Raw genomic sequence first — 17,497 nt, forward strand, 5'->3', positions numbered from 1 at the left:
AGTTTGAATTGATTCTGAGGAAGAAGACAAATTTTTATTAAATCTGTCTCAAATTTGGTTGCTTTGCCACAAGGGCTAGGGTGCAATGTTTCTGCGATCTATATGATTTCAAATTATTTTAACCGACTATTGTAGCATCAGCGTAACTCTAGTAATGTTTCAAAAAATGGAAGTGATAGAAACTAATTCATCTGTAGTTAGCAGATTAGGTATATCCAAAGGCACAGTGGGATATAAACATATATAACTTTATGTGAATGTGAAAATCAGATGTCTGGGGTACAAAAAAAGAATGTTTGTGTAATGGGCCCTTTGACATTTCTCAGCACTGCTATGTTTATTGTGGCTACCTTTGTTTTGTTTTGGGGATACTATTTTGCCAGGCCAAGCAGTCACGAATATATAAAGGCTCACAAGCTGTCAAGAAGGCTTTGGTGTGCAAGAATGCTTCTTTAATTGTAGCAATAAAGAACGTGAATTCTGTGTCTAGAGTTCTTAAGTGAGCCTGTACCTTCTTGCAATAACATATCTGAGCAAAGTTAGCCTTAAAAAAAAGTTATTCATATTAATTAAACTTTCATCCAATCCAACACTATGCATCTTGATTGCAAGGAAATAATTCTTGTAACTCCAAGCAGAAAAATTTCTAATTCCAGGTCAAATGTAAGATACTATCACATTTTATTGACTCCCAGAATAGGTGGACACATGCAAACGGCTTATCGGGAATGGTCCCAGGAATATCTTACTTTCTCAGCCATGACCTTTTGGACTGCGTTTTTGGCCAATTTATCCAGTCAACTCTCCTAGACATGACTTACAAGATGACTCAGGCCTGACGATTCTTTTAATCTCCCTTCCTCTCCATCAGCTGCTGGAAGAATTAAGTGCAGGTACCAGATAAGTACAAACTTGTTAGCATCCCAGTTGTATTACAAATATATGGACCACCCAGTTTTTACACAAAGAGCTGTGCTAAATGATTAATCTAACCCTGTTTGGGAAGTCAGAGAGCTCCAAATCAGAGAGCTACAGAGACCCCATTCATTATCAGGAGAAGGAGTGCCTATAGTATTGAATGACGCAGTCCTCGTGTCCAAGCAAGGATGAGCAACACTGGCAACTGATGAAAATATCCAAACCAGTCACTCTGAAAAGGGTAGTTAGGAATGTCTTGTCTACTGACCAGTGACACTGGGCCAAGGAAATTGTGATGGGAAAAACATACAAGAGAATTAACAGTTTGTCTTACTGCTTTGCTGTCTGTCAAGACGGCTAAACATCTTTGCTACAGTACTGTCAGAAACCATTTTTTGCCTGGTCAGTTTGAGAACAGGAAGAGTTTCCCGAGCAATCTTCTTGTGCTTGACTCAATGCCCACAAGCAAAGTGCATGAAAGACACTTCGAGTCAAAAGCTAAACTGAAGACCAAGATTTCATATGGTATTGATATTCAGCCCACCTTCAAATATATCTTACTGGGACTGTCCATTTGCTGAATCTGTGTAGAAAAATTGGTAATGTGTCTCAGCAGCACTTCTTAGACGAACAGGATTTTCGGCTCAGAGTGCTAAGCATCACTGCTGAACACAGACTACTTTGGGTCAGAGGTCTAAGAAAAAAATAAAAAATGAGGTGAAAACAGCAAAAGGTAACCTAGATATGGAATGGAAAGAAGTCAAACTACACATAGCTGACTAACATACATGGTAGTGATCTGGGGGAAGCATGAGCATGTAGAGCATGTCCATCCCAGCCCTCTTCTCCAAATATAGAAGTCAATCCTGTTGAGTGACTGAGGTAAGGAAAAAATTGCCATTTTCCTGGACAAGAGTGGGGACAGGGGAAGTATATTAGGGGCACACCTACCATTCATATATGCTACTGTAAAAGAAGAAGAAAAAGAGGAGCTATGAAGCTCTCTCTGTCAAAGGAGGAAAATTCTTAATAGAAAAGGAGCTTCTGAACCATTTGCAAGACGAATGTATTGAACAAGTGGATTCTGTGGCTCTGCAGTGCAGAGGAAAAGCAAAGGTGAGATACCAGGAGGGGTCCAGCCCAAGGTGGAAGGAGGAACCAGGAAGCCCAGTCCAGTGACAGCTGAAAAAGACACTACAAACACATGAAGAGGCCCAGGAGGACAAACCTGTAAGAAATGAGAACTTAAAGAAAAGCTATAGGATTTTTAAAATTATTATTTAAAAACAGCATATAATCCCATGCAGTTGACACTGCTGGTATCAAACCACCAGACTAAGCCCACCATGTCCCCCATCATCACCAGAGGACCCACCAGAATAAGTAAGGCTTCTTCTTATTTTAGTGAATGTTGCTTCTGTTTCCCACTAGTGGAAAACACAGCCTGATTGAAAGGGTTCCTTTGTAAATGCTATTATTATTTTAAAACAAATTCTTTTTGTACTAGAGTAAATACTAAGTAATAACAATTTACACTCATCCTATAAGAAATAGTGAAGGAAAAGGGGTTTAGGTATAATTCATGAAGGTAGTTTTTCTCACAACGTCAGAGAAAAACTATTGCTGCCCAAAAAGGATTTTAAAGATCCTTGTAGCCACAGTACAAAAACTACTTCCCTATAGCATTCAAACCCTGCTGCTTTACTATTAAAGATAATACCACATAAATACAACTTAATCCAGGCATCTGAACTGCATTCTGCAACATATGCATGATCTCTCCATTTTTATACACAGCAAACCTGATAAACAGGGATTATATAAAGAGAAATTACTAAAGCATTACAGCATCAGTATAGCACAGACTAGTTTCTTTCTTTTCAAGTAATCCCAACATACACAGCCAGAGGAGTCGAATAATTAGAAAAAAAAATCCTTCTCTTAGGAAAACGAAAACAATTGATGCTAAAAAATTTCCCTGCCTTTGAGCATACTTTACTTTGTGCTGACTATTTTTAAATGCTTAAGATTCTAAAAGCTCTGTATCACAAAAGAAACCAAAATTCTGCTTTTTTTTTTTAATATACTGCACAATCTCTGTTCTCAACAGCCCAGTCAGCCCCCAAAAAAACAGAATAAAGAAGATAAGGATGAACAGAAATAGAAATATCTTGTTAGAATTAGGAATAAAAACAAAATCTCAAAAGTATTTAGGACAAAATTATCTCAGATAACCAAATTCTTGGATGCCCAGCCCTCAGGGAGGTGGGCACCAGGAGAAACAGACTTTGCAGAAGTTGGTGCTGGGACCAGAAAACACAAACCACAGAGCAGCAGATAGAGAAGATTTGTAAAAAAAGACCTGTAAAGGCCTGTATTCACACTTGGAAGCGTGATGGTTCAGATACTGACAGCCACATGAAAGATTATCCTGAAGAAGAGCGTTAACTTTCTTGTGAAAGCATTCTGTCATAGTTTAAATTGCATTGTTTATTCCTCTAAACAGGCAGATAAGCCTGAGAAACACAGGAACATACAAATGCATTTCTAAGTGGAATGTCCTGCAACACAAAAATAATTGAAGTAATAATCCTGTGCTCCTCTAAATAGCTGTCATCTGTATTTCTTGCATGCAATTAAAACCAACCAAATAATGCTGATTATTTGGCTGCAGGATGAAATGCTGAAAGGATTGGAACATGGAAAGGTGTGGCGCAATTCCAACAGGACAAGACTGTGCACAGAGGCATTCTGCTAGCACGGGCCACTGGAAAAATCTGGCACTGAGGAGGAAGTAGTCATCATGTACAGGCAGGAGTGGCCAAAACGAAGACCACGTAGGTAGGGAAATGTCTGCAGTACAAAGCTATTTATTTCACTAACTTTGCAAATTTGCCATCACAATTGTTCTCACAGAGCAGCATTTTCTAGTAACTTGCTAGTTTATTTATATAACAAAATGGCTAAAGCCAAGTGATTCTGTATAAACAGTGAAAATGCCATAAGCAGCTGGAACAACTGCACCAACAAGACAAGCACCAACAAGAGGCATAACACAGAGTCGGACGGGTTACCTGTGAGGGGGGCATCAGGGAGGCAGGAACAGGTCACTGAAGTCTTGTGTGGTGGCTTGCTAAGGAGAAACTCCACTTGGTCTTGCCTGGCTTTATTCAAGGAGCTGGAGAAACTATGACCACATTTTATGTCTGCAGGCAGTAAGGCATGGGACGAGCTTTGTGTGTTGAGTCAATGTGCTGACTTGACAGATTACAGGGTGTGAGATGAGAGCATTGTCCCATCTATTGGTATGAGCCCATCTGGCTGCATGGTTATTTGCAGGGCTTGCTGGAAACCCACTGCTGGACTGCTCTGAGAGGCCACAAGCATCCCCATGGCCATTGCAGGGAGTCCAAACAAGGCTGGAAGGAAATCTCACTCAGTCCAAAGCCCAGGAGATATGTGCAACTTCTTCACTGCAGAAAATTGCATTAATCTACTAAGGACACAGAACGGTTGTGTGACAAATGTGGCCAACCTCAGTGCCTGGATGCAGGGTCATACAGATTGTACCAGCACCAACATCAGGTGCCCTGGTCTCCTCACAGCACTCACTATTCACTAGATAGCTCTGAGCAATGTGTAAAGAGGTCATAAACTCTACAAGTTGGCCAACCAACAAGACAGGACAATACACTTCTCTTTGGAATTGTGATTGTATGCAGTGCTCCCTGTCCTCACAGCATTGCCATCTGGTGAGTAAAGGCCAGGGTTTGCTCTAATTAGTTCTCTCCATCTGCACAAACCAGGACCTACAAAATGTTCTGCAGACCCACTTCAAACTGAACATCTGCATGGGCTGTGCCTGGAAAAGAAAGCCTGAGAAAGGGGCTTCACTTGGTATTGTGAAAGATGTAGGTTTTACACTTTCAAATCTAAATTCTTCTGGGGCTTTGCTGACTTCCAGAGCAAGCCCCTCAAGAGAGAATTACACCAGTATGCTGGTAGCAGAATCAAACACCTGATTTACTACTCACTAGCTCAGAGCAGAAAAGCTGAACTATCACTCCATCCCTCCTCCTCCTGGACAAACCTCTACCCTCTGGTACATAAAAAACATATTTTGCAGCTCCAAATAACAATTCTTTTCAGGACTAAGATGTGATGCCTCCCCCCCAGCCCAACTCAGCTGTCAGAGTGATGCAGTGGTCCCTGAGGTCTGCCGAGGACGGTGGTAGCAGGCAGCAGCTGTCCCTGCCGCCTGCCTCCCGCCGAGTTTCTCCTGCTTCATCCTACGGGAGCAGAGGACAGTGAGTCCCACAGCCTGCAGGTGTCTCCCAGCGGAGGAGGCTGTGGAGCCCCTTGGGATCATGTGTGGTACCCGAGCAGATGTTCACTTGCTCTTGGTGCTCTTTGTGAGACAGACCCTCTCCGATCCTGTCAGCGCGCTGAAGCATACCAACTACAAGAGGACGGCCGCACTCCCGCGCCTGCAGCTGCTCCTTTAACGTACAAAGGCAGGATTTCATGTGAAGAGAAGAATGGGAGTCTGGCTGCAGCGTTTCCTTCACTGCTACAACAACAGATTGGAAGAAGCTGAGAGTTTTGATGCCTGGAAAACTGGATTCTGAATCGTGACAGGCTTTGAACCCCCCTCCTCCCAAATAAAACAAAACCCTTTGACTTCTTCTCTCAGCAGGAGGGGGAGGGAGGGCGGATTTGCCATGAAGACAAATCGAAGATGCAGAGCCCTGCTAGCAGTGAGTCTGAATCTGATGGCTCTCCTCTTCTCTACAACAGCTTTTATCACGACCCACTGGTGTGAGGGCACACAGAGGGTCCCCAAGCCAAGCTGTGGGAAAGAGAAGAAGACAAACTGCCTCAACTACAGTGGGAATGAGACTGCAAATGAGACAAACCAGAATGTGGTTCATTACAGCTGGGAGACAGGAGATGACCGCTTCCTTTTCAGGTATTTCCACACTGGGATCTGGTACTCCTGTGAGGAAAATATCGATGCTGCTGGTGAGTATAAAACAACTTCCTTCCAGCTTGTGTTGCTTTGTGTTTGGCTCAGTGTGATAAACACACAGGCAAGCTGTTCTGTGCTGTATCTTAAAGCAGATTCGCCCTGCAGAGAGAGGCAGCATTTTAACAGTTCTTTGTTGAAAAGCAACCTGTTTCCAGCAAGAGCAAGGATTTCCTTGTTTACCTGCTGGCTGATGCAGGATCTGTGCTCTAAAGCCAGCTGAACCTCTGATCAGCAATATATGCTACCCTCATGGGCACTGCAGCCAGAGACTGGTCAGTGCCTTCCTCCTGGGAGCTGCTCCATGGAGCACAGAAAAGACAGCGGCTGGTAGTTGTTAAGGAGGTTCTGACATCTAATTGTAATTGCCCCCGAAATAATCCCTAGGACAGCTGTCTGAATGACAGAGAAAGCACAAAGGTCACACTTTTTATCAGGCTCTGGCCTGGACTACTTCTTTTCTGGCATCCCTTAAGTAAATGACTACCCACAAACCCTTCCTGGTGGCTGGGTTGTATATTTCTTGAAGCGGAGTAGAAAAATGGCAGTTAAAGGGCAGAACTGAGCACAAGAAAGATCATTTCTGTTCCCTGCTTAGCCATTTACTTGCTGAGAACCACTCATGAAGACATCTCTCCAGTTTATCAGTGTATTCATTTCCTCTGCTGTACCCTGGCACTTACCAAGAAATAAAACACTGGAGGGTGGATGGTAGGTAGCAGCCACGGGACTGATTTAGGTCTCAACAGATGCAAACTGACAGTCCTTTCTCCCAGAGCTGCCTAGTAGAGCTAACATCCAAACTGCTTTTGAAAGAGCTTTCTTCTAGGTTTTGTGACTGAAAAATAAAGTTTATAAATGTGACACAGTGTAAGAGGGACAACAACACCTCATGGATGCTGGTTTCTGCTTGCTGGGCTGTTTCCATGCTATCCTGCTGTTGCCCAAGGAGTAGACCAGGGAGTTGGTCCTTCACCACTGTTGGAAGAGAGGAACAGTTAAGCATCCTAGATGTTGTGTCTCTGAGGACATAATCTCCCCAATAATGGGAAGTTTATTGTAAAACTGCTCTGTAAGGATGTACTATAAAGTGAGGCAAACCTGTAGAGCAGCTCACAGTCCATTTCATCCCAAGGTCCTGTGCATACTCACTGGTATTTTTGAGGACAGTACTTCCAGAAATAGTTGGTCATTAAAACTCAGTTTAATATATGAAAAGGAAAGTTCATGAACCCCAGCCTTGGGACTGTCAATAAACAGCTCCATGCTGAAATGAGTGCACCTAAGTAATCCTCTAGACGTTAGAAAAAAGTATAGGAAAAAAGACGATTTGTCTTACTGATTTGGAAATAAACTTAGGCCACAGCAGCCTGAGTGAGCAGCTTAAGACTCTCTGACTTTTTGAGCATCTTAGCTGGGATTGGGACGATCAAGCATGCCCACATTTCTGGCAGATATTGAAAGCTTTCCAAGCGAAGATTTGTGTGTGAGATAACTTGTAACTGTGTGACTTTAGCCCACTCAGAAAACTGAGTTATCTGTGGGAGAAGAGAAATACAGAAATCTATTCTGTACTGGGTAAACAAAGCTGTGCTGTGGTGGGTGATTTCAGGAGATAGCTGGAAGCCAGCTTTGGCAAGTTATGGTGAAAGCAGAAGAGAGAGGGTTGTTTCTCACCTCCCCACACAGCCACAGCAGCCACATGTGTGTTTCCTCTTATTTGAAACATTAACTTGGTGAAAAGTACTCTTCAGTTAGCGGACCAGGAGCAACCAACCTTTAGAAAGGATCCAGCTGGGTGCAGGGATATATTGGCTTAGACAGACAGCTGTCTCGCTCAGGATTTACCATAGCTTTTTATGGTAAAGACAGGAATGATGTAATGGACATGAGTCTAAATTTGTCCCTAAGAGTGTCAACATAAAATAACCATGAAAGGTCTTAATTCAGACTTACTGGTTTGCAATACCAGATTGTCTGTATGTTGTCATGGCCTTTTGCAGCCTGACTGGTGATCATTTTATCTGAGCTCCAGGGCAGAGAGGCACAAGCCAGCCCCAATCCAGCAGCACTGTGATCATGCTTGTACATATACCTACAACACTTAATATATCTGTCAGTAATCCATCCCTTAGGCTCATCACACTGTCCACAGAACACTTACTGACCACAGTTCTGTAGGCAACACAAGTCATACAGTCACCATGTTGTTAATAAACACCCTAGGATGCCAGGAAAATGTCAAGAAAGTACCGCTAAGCACACAGTCAAAACACTAGCTTGAATGCACTCCATACTTCCAGTAACACCATTCTTAAAGCTTTACCAATAGCATACTGAAAATGACTGCAACAACAACCTTCCTCCAGACAAAGTCCTTTCAGGTGCCACTCCACAGCCTCACACCTGTTTCAGCAGAACACGTGGCCACAGCCTATGGTCAGCACCATTCCTACAGCTCCTGACCTGTCCCTGATTCCTCACTGCCAATGTCTGAAGCTAAGGAACACGAATCCCACAAGGAACACATGAATGCCAGTAACACTCTCTGTGGTCATGGTGCTTCCAAAACATTCCAAAGACTCCTAACGTTCCCAGCTGTGAGCCATATTCTTCATCTAGCCACCAGGCTTTTAATTTCTCTCTTTCTACACTCACAGAACTGTCAAAATTTTCTGCTCTCTGCACTGTGTACCTGGAGCACAGCAGCTTTTTGTAGTGCAGACACAACAGGACCAGCTCCCAGAAGGCTGATACTGCAAGGGACGGGATTGCAGGGCTTCCAGTTGGCTGGAGGGGCTGCAACTCAATCACACCTTAAAATGACAATCTAACAAAATTTTTGAGTGTCCTCACCAACTGTTTATCTGAAATGTCCATTTAGAGTCCAGAGGTAGAGGTGCAAAAGGTGTGCCGTACACCCTCTGTACAGAGATTAGTGAAGCAGGCCTTCATCTTGTTGCATGTTTCTAGTTTTCACTGACATCTCTAACAAGATTGAATGCTGTGCTTATTTCTGAAATAATTTGTGACTCTAGAGTTTATTTTTATCCAGCATGTCGAGGACAGCTAAAAAATCCAAAAAGCATTTAGCACCCAAGAAATAGAATTGTGAATCCCCTCTGATTGAGGGACTTGAGCATATGCATTTCATTGATGGGTGAGTCCTGTAATTATTTAGCACAATTTTTGACTCAAATGTATGCTGAATCCCAGTCTACCAAAAAGAGGATTAAGGCTTTCTTTTTCAGAGTGGGTTCAATGCTTTGGATCCCACATGGGTGGAGGTACCTTCTGTAAGAGCAATGCACCTGATCTCCAGAAGGAGATGAAGTTAAAGCATAGCCTATGAGCTTCATGCTCGTGCTGGGCATGAGTCCTATTCTGGATTCACATGCTGCACAGGGCACTTGGTGCCTCCGCCTGAGCCATGAATTCCTTGGCTATGGACAGACATCTCAGAGCCAAACTCTCTATCATTTCTTTTTTTTTTAATAGGACTTTGAGTGCATATCTTATTTCACACCTACAGTCTAGGTCTGTGTTTGTGTCAGTACTGGATACCTCACAAGATACCAGACAAGTGATGTGTTAATAGCAGCAGTGGTAAACTAGATGGTATATTCTGTGACTCAAGAACATACATGCCATGAAAAAATTAACAGATGAAGTAGGTAAGGTGGCATACCTTGTCCTAACAGGCTGAGGAGTTTGAGAGCTGGGAAGCAATAAGAAGTTAGCCAGTTTGGCTCAACAGTGTGTTTGCTTTGATTTTAATAGAAAAACAATATTAACTCATCTCTTGTTTTAGCTGCTAGTGAACAGACAATCTCAGTAATAGCATCTACATTCAGAGGGAAAAGCAGCTGCCTAGGTGTCTTTTAAGACTACTGTCCCATTAAATAAACAATGAGCCCTTCCATGTTGCTCACCATGGTCCATAGAAGTCAGGGAGATCAGGAATGGCTATACATAGGCTTGTTTTGTATGTTGGAATTTTATTTTGAGGACAAGGGGTCATAGCTTTTTGAATGCTCTGTAGCACATATTCCTTAACACTCTTTAAGGAGTAAATGGTAGAGTGGAACTTACATAGTATGTAAAGATGCATCAAAATGGGTCATAAATATGGACGTTAAATGCACATTTAAGAAGGAGCCAGAGAACAAGAGAGGTGTACCCTGCAGAAATTAATAAATCTGTAACATATAAAGACATGAACTTGCCATACACTTTCACAGATCCGGAGTGGTACTGCATCACCCTTCTCCCCTGCCACCATGTGATAATAAGCATATGTGATTCACTGTAGGTGGCTGTCCGGAGAGAGGGACTGGGAAGAAGCACCTTGTGAGTATATAATTAAAAGCAAGAGGAACTGGGAATTCTTGCTAGATTGTGAGAAATATAATATAATTGACATGACTGAAACCTGGTGAGTTTATTGCTAGTAATAAATTTCTAGTTATGAATTGTTTAGGAAGGAAAGAGTGGTAAAAGTAATTGAGGAGGTAGAGCTCTGTATTAAAGATAAGACTTCCAGCGATAGAGGAACTGAATCCAGGGGGCCTGGATAATCTCCATCTGAGGACGCTGAAATAATTGGCACATGAAAATGCAAGTGTAGTAGTAAGAATCTGCACATTTCTGTATTCAATGAAGACTGGAAAAAAATTATGCAGGCCACTTGACCCAGCAACCTTAGGACAGTTTTCAGGGAAAGCACTCAGTACATGCAACAAATGGGTTTTATCAAAGGTAGGGTTTTGTTAAAGGTAAATCTTTTAACAGATTAATCACCTCTTAGACCAGAGTAATGCATTAGTCCCAGTCTCTATGGATTTACTAAAAAGCATTTGATGGAATTTCCCACTGAAAATTCTTTACAGAAGAACTACAGGGAGCAGAGAGAATGGTAACAATGTAGTGATAGATGTGGACATGCTTCCATACCGGGAAATACGAAACAGCCTGAGCCTCTTCAGACTGGAATGAAGGCACACTGTACAGAGAACTATGATATGGGTGGGGATCAGCAGGGAATGACAGCGATCAGAGAAGAAAAATTCTTGACTGCTTCCGTGATTTAAGAACAATAAGGCATAACAGCAAAAAGGAATATTCCTTCCGATGGAGCTCCCTGCCAGGGAATGTGTGAAGGTCAAAACTGGGGATTGCATGGATCCAGGGAGGAAACATCCATTCATGTTATTAATGTGATGATTTGAGAGCAACCACTGACTAGGAAGTCCCCAAACTACTGACGCAGTACTGATATCACAAGGAGGGTATGTGAACAGAGTCGCCCTATAACCACCCCTTTGTTCTTCCTTAAATATCTGTCACTGGATGATGATGCAAAATAGTGAAGGAGGTAAATCTTTTGCTTGAGTCTGTGGTGCAGTTTTTACTTTATGTTGTTTATTATGATGGGGATGAATAGCGAGTTTGTAAACAGATTAAAGAACAGTCTTACAAGGAGGCTCTGGCAAGTAATATAAAAAGGAAAATTATCACAATGGAGATCAGATATTTCTAGTTGTCCTCAAATTTGGTTTTGGGACTGATCCTGTTACTGCAGAGATTAGCAATCTAAGAAAAAGAACTAGGGGTACAAGTCATGCCACCTAATTCATTAAATAATTAAAAAAAAGCAATGTGAATCCCACAGCAAACGTGGGCATCAGCAAATGTAGGTATCTGTACCTAAACTGATCAATCATCATCATTACCATCAGTAGAGAGTAGCAAGTAGTACTTCTTGGAGAGATTAAATTCCACCTCATATGGGATGAATTGAGCCCTCGAATTACATGTTTTCCTCATTGGCCGAAAAGGAATCTAAGAAGGAATCTAAGAATTTCTAACACAGAAGGCTTAATTTGAAGAAAATAATCCCACTTTAAATGCAATCCTTACATATGCTGTGGCACAAAGTCTGGGAATATTGCATTACAGAGGAGAGACTTTTCTGCATAACTAAAACTGTGAGCTGGTCTGATAGAGTTGTAAGAATACTATAAAGATAATTAAAACAAAAAAAAAAATTAAAAGCACCAAACACTAAAGCATAAGATTCTGTGAGGTCACAGGTAGTTATCGGTTGTGAGCAAACGATAAGAAACAAGTTGTGGGCCAGTATTAGATTGTGGGGTGACTGTGAGCTGCAAAGCACTGCAATATAAAGGAAAAGCATTGTTCTAGGGACGAATCAACACCACTGTACAAGGCACAGCTAACACTAGTGCATTTTGTTAATGCCATTGCGCACAGTTATGGTAAGAGAAAGGGGGAGATGAAATAGATGCAAATTGGGATTTCCCAGGTAGTTGAGTAAAATAGAATCTCCCTCAAGAAAAGAAAGAAAAACTGGTGCTCTTTAGTATAAAAAATCAAAGATCTAGAGGGGATGTGATGGTATCTTATACACAGGTGGATAAACATCAAGAAAATGATATGACTTTAATAACATGTCATTAAGAACAAAAGTGAAAATCCAAGGAGGGGTTCCTAGAAAGTGCATCTGGACTTCACCTCCACAGAGGGCAGTGTGAGCAAAGGAAATCCACTGGCTGAAATGGATACTTCTTAAATTCACAGAAAGAACTGTGTGAGGGAAGAGGAATGTTTCTGGCCTAAGGAAGCTTGGAGTAAGTCCTGCATAACTGTTTTGTTGGTGTCTTAAGGAGGTCTGAAAGGAGCCATCATGGTTTGACTGCCTTGCTCACACCATGTCTATATTCTTTTGCATGACATCCATGCTTCTGCATTGACACTGGTCACCAGTGGGAGCCAGGAAAAAAAATAGGTCCTGATTTGATGCATATCACGTTTTCTTGAGGGTTTTATGCCTCTAAAGCACCAGAAATTGGCTACAGGTGGAGACAGTATGTGAGGAGGTTGCTTTGCTGCCGTTGACATTAATACAGCTTCTCAGTATCTAATTGGTATGTCTGCTCATGCACTGAACATTAAACTGATGATCTAATTTGGGATCAGAAGAGAAATCTCCCTCAGGCAAGATAACAGGGAGAGTAACAATTTTTTTTTGCCTTCCTTTACAACATGGGGAAGGGTCCATTTCAGAAAAAATACTTGTGAATGCCTCCTAACAAATTCTTGGTTTTTTCCTTGCAGGATAAGGTAGGCCAGGCCATAGGAATTTGATCAATATGATAAGAGTCGTCATATCTGTTCACATTCCTCACTATGACTCTTGCTCTCTTCCTGTGGTACATGATAGCTGTGGTTTCTGGGGTGGTGATTGCTCTATTACAGACCTTCAGTTTTTTATAGGATGCTGGGGATATTTTGTCTCTGGGATTTTTGGATTTTAGGCCCTCCTGGACCTGCTAGACAGACTAGCTGTATGAACATCTATCAAACATAAAATGTGGAAATAAAATCCCTGCAGGCTGAGACTCATAACAGAGTAAAGTATGGGACTAGGCAGTGAAATACTCCTTATTTGATAAGTTACTCTCTATTTCATGAGCAAAAGCTGTGTTGCTTTCTCTTTGAATGTGTCTATCCTCAACCATTTAACCTAGGAGTCTTAAAGTATCTGATAGTTCCTTGTAAATGGAATAAACATCAAAGTGCTGGAAGACTAACACATGGGTCCCATATTTCAAAGAGAACTGAGGCGCTTACCCTGCTGCCAGTTAGAGAAAAATATCAACAGATGCATTCAGGGCTACAGAAATAAATACAGTATGGAACATAAACCTTCATGGTATCCCCCTGGTTTTTAAATCACACCAGACCCAATCCTGATTTTAAAACTTTCCTTACATGGAATTAACAGGACTGGCTTACTGACAGATCTCAAAAAGGGGATTTACCAGGGAATAGGGCTGCTCCTAGCAGGACTCTCTGTCAATCATGAAATGGTGTAATGTTTTTCAGTGTTCTTGTTGGTAAATAGAATGGTAATATAAATCTTTGCTGATCCAGCTTACAAATGACATAAGGACTACAGAAAGCAGTAAAAAATGAGAAGCGGGTGTTATTTTGATAGAATGACATGGCTTGTAGAATAGACACAGGCAAACAAAATTCACTTTAAGGTGTTACACCTTGTATTTGCCAGGATTTGGTCAGGGAAAAAGACACAAACTATATTTACAACCTGGAAAATTACAACCTGGGAAACAGAGTCACTCCACCATGCCTGGACTCACTAGAGTTGGAGAGACAAGAAAAACACATCATACTGTCATTCAGCCTGACCCCACTTTGCATTACCTGGCCAGACAAAAACGACTATATGAGACTTTGCTGCAAAGATATTAAGTACAAGCTTGGAAATAAAGTTCACAAGAAGAAATGCAAGCACAACTTTTTTCACTTGATTTCAAAAACTGGATATTCATTTGCAGTGTACTGTGTGTGAATGTCTTACTGCTTATCTTGGTAACTTCCTTTAGAAGTCTGTGGCTGAAAGGTTAAGGATATCTCAGTGTCCGTACTCTAAGTAAAGGCATGCCTGCCTGGAAAAACAGGATACCTCAACCCAAAAAGCAACTGAGTATCTTTCAGTAGAGAAGGTAGGAAAATTACTGGAATTCACTTTGAAGCAGGCAGCCTAAATCACAGTGGCTAAGAGGAACAGAGGGTGGACAGATGGACAAGCCAGGGAAGAAACACTGTTATGGTGCTAACTGTGGAGAAGTACAGGTTGATGTGCTACAGGGTCTGATGTGCAAGGTCCCTCCCCTCCAGCAACCCCTTTGCCTCTTACCTACAGTCACTTGCACGTTTCAAGCTGCAGCCTCAGGACTCATGTTCATGCCATCAGAGTAATGCTCTGTCCTGAATCTGTCTTTCCCTCCATTTTGGCACATGTCAGCTTTTGATGTTTTCATCTTCTGGAGTGATCCCATCCGTGTAAAGGAGTTTCCGTCTTTACTGTCAATGACTTTCTTCTCTGCCTGCCCTGCTTATGTAACTCCAGAGCTAGGGCTCAGATCCAATGCAAATACTCGGGTAGGGTGTTATCTGGAGACAAGCACTGGCATGGTTAAAAGATAATCCTCATTGATCCCCAGTTAGTAATTGGAAAGAGTGCGAGCTATTGAACCACATTCCTTCTAGAACCAGGGCTTTAGGGCCTTATTGGTTACTTACTTCTTTGATCCTTGTTAATCACCAGCCTGAATGGAACTGCTAATGTAGTCACATGGGAGATTGTAGAAGGCATGTCAGACTTCATACAATGAGGTATATATTTCAGCTACATCTTCTGTGAAGAGCATAATTTCTAGTCTTTCGCAGTTTTCTGGGGGCACCCAATAGTCCCACAGGTACGAGGCCCTCAATAACTAGTTTATTTTGGCATGTTTACATTAGCACAGCGTAAGCAGAACATGGCAGATGGTCACCTGTGGGATGAAGGGGGCGGAACCCTCCTCTTCCCATTCTGTGGTTTGAAATGCTTAAAGAAGCTCAGAACTCTTTGCCTGATTTAATGTTTTCCAGATTACAAAGTCAGGTCTCAATTGACACCAGAACTATTGAAAGGCTCTCTCACCAACATCGTTTCCTTGATTCTCCCAATCATTTAAAAATCTGAGCTATTTTCCAGCTCTCCAAATGATAGATGTGTGTACACATCTGTCAGGTCTTACCAAGATAATCAGACGAGTCTTGTGACTTGGATGTGTTTCAATTAGACATGATTTGAGAGCAGCCTTTGGAGATGTTTGCTTTCAGATACTGTGCAAGATTGTTCACATCAAGGAGAGTTTCAGTGCAGAAAATGCAGTTGCCATGGCACATAGTCCCAGTTAGCAAAAATGTGCTGGGCTATTCCCTGCTCTGTCCGCACCCTCTGCCCCCTGCCCAGCTATCTACTGTTCTACGGTTCCACGAAGCGAAGGGGAAACTCCAGAGTGTGGATGATACTCCTCTGATAAAATTATTACCATTTCTTTGTGAATATGTGAATTGAGGAAAAATGCACGCCTGGAATGAAAATGTGGAAAGCTTTAAGCTTTTCCACTTTAAAAGGTAGAAACTTTTAATATTGTATTTGCTGAAAGAGAACAGTAGCATAGCATTCAGATTTTAAAACAACCCCAAAAGGGAAAAAGATTGTGAGTTATGTCAGCAGAGGTTGAGAGATTGAACAAATTCTCATGTTACTTAGAAAAGAAATGTTGATGGGCAGCAGTTATGCATGACAGCTGTCAGAGTGAAAGAAAGCAATTGTTTTCATAGTTCAATACATATTTTAGTGTAATTCTGTGTGAACTTGCTTATTTTCCAGAAAAAAATATCAGTTCAGCAAAATCAACATGGTTTCATGTTTTTCTACTGGAAAATATTGATTTTGAAGACTAATACACATTTTTTCATTAGAAAAAATTCAATTAAATACTCTGTCTGGGATTAGTTTGATCAAAAGTGGAATATTTCACTTGTTAATTAACCTGATACAACTCAGTTTGCATGAGCTCATTAACATGTATTTTCCCTAATGTAGTACATCATTTCACTGAAGTTGTGTTGCAGTTCTCAGCCTTGTCTAGGCTGGGATCCCTTGAGGGTTATATTATATCTTTTTTTTAGACAAATACAATGATTCTACTCTCAGTAGATGGTGTGGGATCTCATCAGAATCACAAGACTCCAGATATAATTGGGGAGATAAAGATTTGTTAGGGCCTATTGGGAAAAAAGGGGACCTTGTCTTTCATAGGCTGGGAGCCAGAGTGTTACTAAAAGGGAATGCTGTTTAAATGAAATTTAATCATTTAAATTTCCACCAGAACTATACTTTTGAACTCATAAAATTTTATACAAAGTAAGTGAATACAGACAGCATTTTCTTTTATTTTGCAAGATGAAAAACAGAGTTGTAACAGAGATACCTCTTTCAGTCAGAACTACCGGATTTCTTTTAAGTCAAATTAACTAGAATAATTTGAAACCATGTGGTTGGAAGACACACAAACTGGGATTTTTCAGAGGGTTTTGGGTTTTTTTTTTTTGCTGCCCTGGTTATTCATGAGGCATTTATCACTGGCTTAGAGAGGAAAGAACTTGCGAACGTTGGACCAATATGCATGATGCAGGACGTCAGATTCTGGTCCTTGCTATTGCAACAGCCATGTTATAAGCTTAGAATAGAATCATAGAATCATTTAGGTTGAAAAAGACCTTTAAGACCATCAAGTCCAACTGTTAACCTAACACTGCCAAGTCCACCACTAAACCAGGTCCCTAAGCACCGTATCTACATGTCTTTTAAATACCTGTAGGAATGGTGACCCAACCACTTCCCTGGGCAGCCTATTCCAATGCTTGACAACTCTTTCAGTGAAAATATTTTTCCTACTATCCAGTCTAATCCTCCCTGGTGCAACCTGAGGCTGCTTCCTGTCATCCTATCACTTGCTACTTGGGAAAACACCCCACCTCGCCACAACCTCCTTTCAGGTAGTTGTAGAGAGTGATAAGGTCTCCCCTGAGCTTCCTTTTCTCCAGGTTAAACAACCCCAGCTCCCTTCAGCTGCTTCTTATAAGACTTGCACTCTAGACCCTTCCCCA

The 17,497-nt window shown here is 41.6% G+C and overlaps 1 protein-coding gene across 1 annotated transcript in view; it reads right to left on the minus strand.

The window, feature by feature from the left end:
* Positions 1-15,243, minus strand: part of RBFOX1 (RNA binding fox-1 homolog 1) — a 1,436,581-nt gene extending 1,421,338 nt beyond the window's left edge. The window contains exon 1 of the mRNA XM_075105333.1: positions 14,688-15,243. The gene's annotated coding sequence lies outside the window, so the exon portion shown is untranslated. The remainder of the gene's footprint in view (positions 1-14,687) is intronic.
* Positions 15,244-17,497: the final 2,254 nt, after the last annotated feature.

This window comes from Phalacrocorax aristotelis, chromosome 10 (genome assembly GCF_949628215.1).
Source record: "Phalacrocorax aristotelis chromosome 10, bGulAri2.1, whole genome shotgun sequence".
Lineage (NCBI taxonomy): Eukaryota > Metazoa > Chordata > Aves > Suliformes > Phalacrocoracidae > Phalacrocorax > Phalacrocorax aristotelis.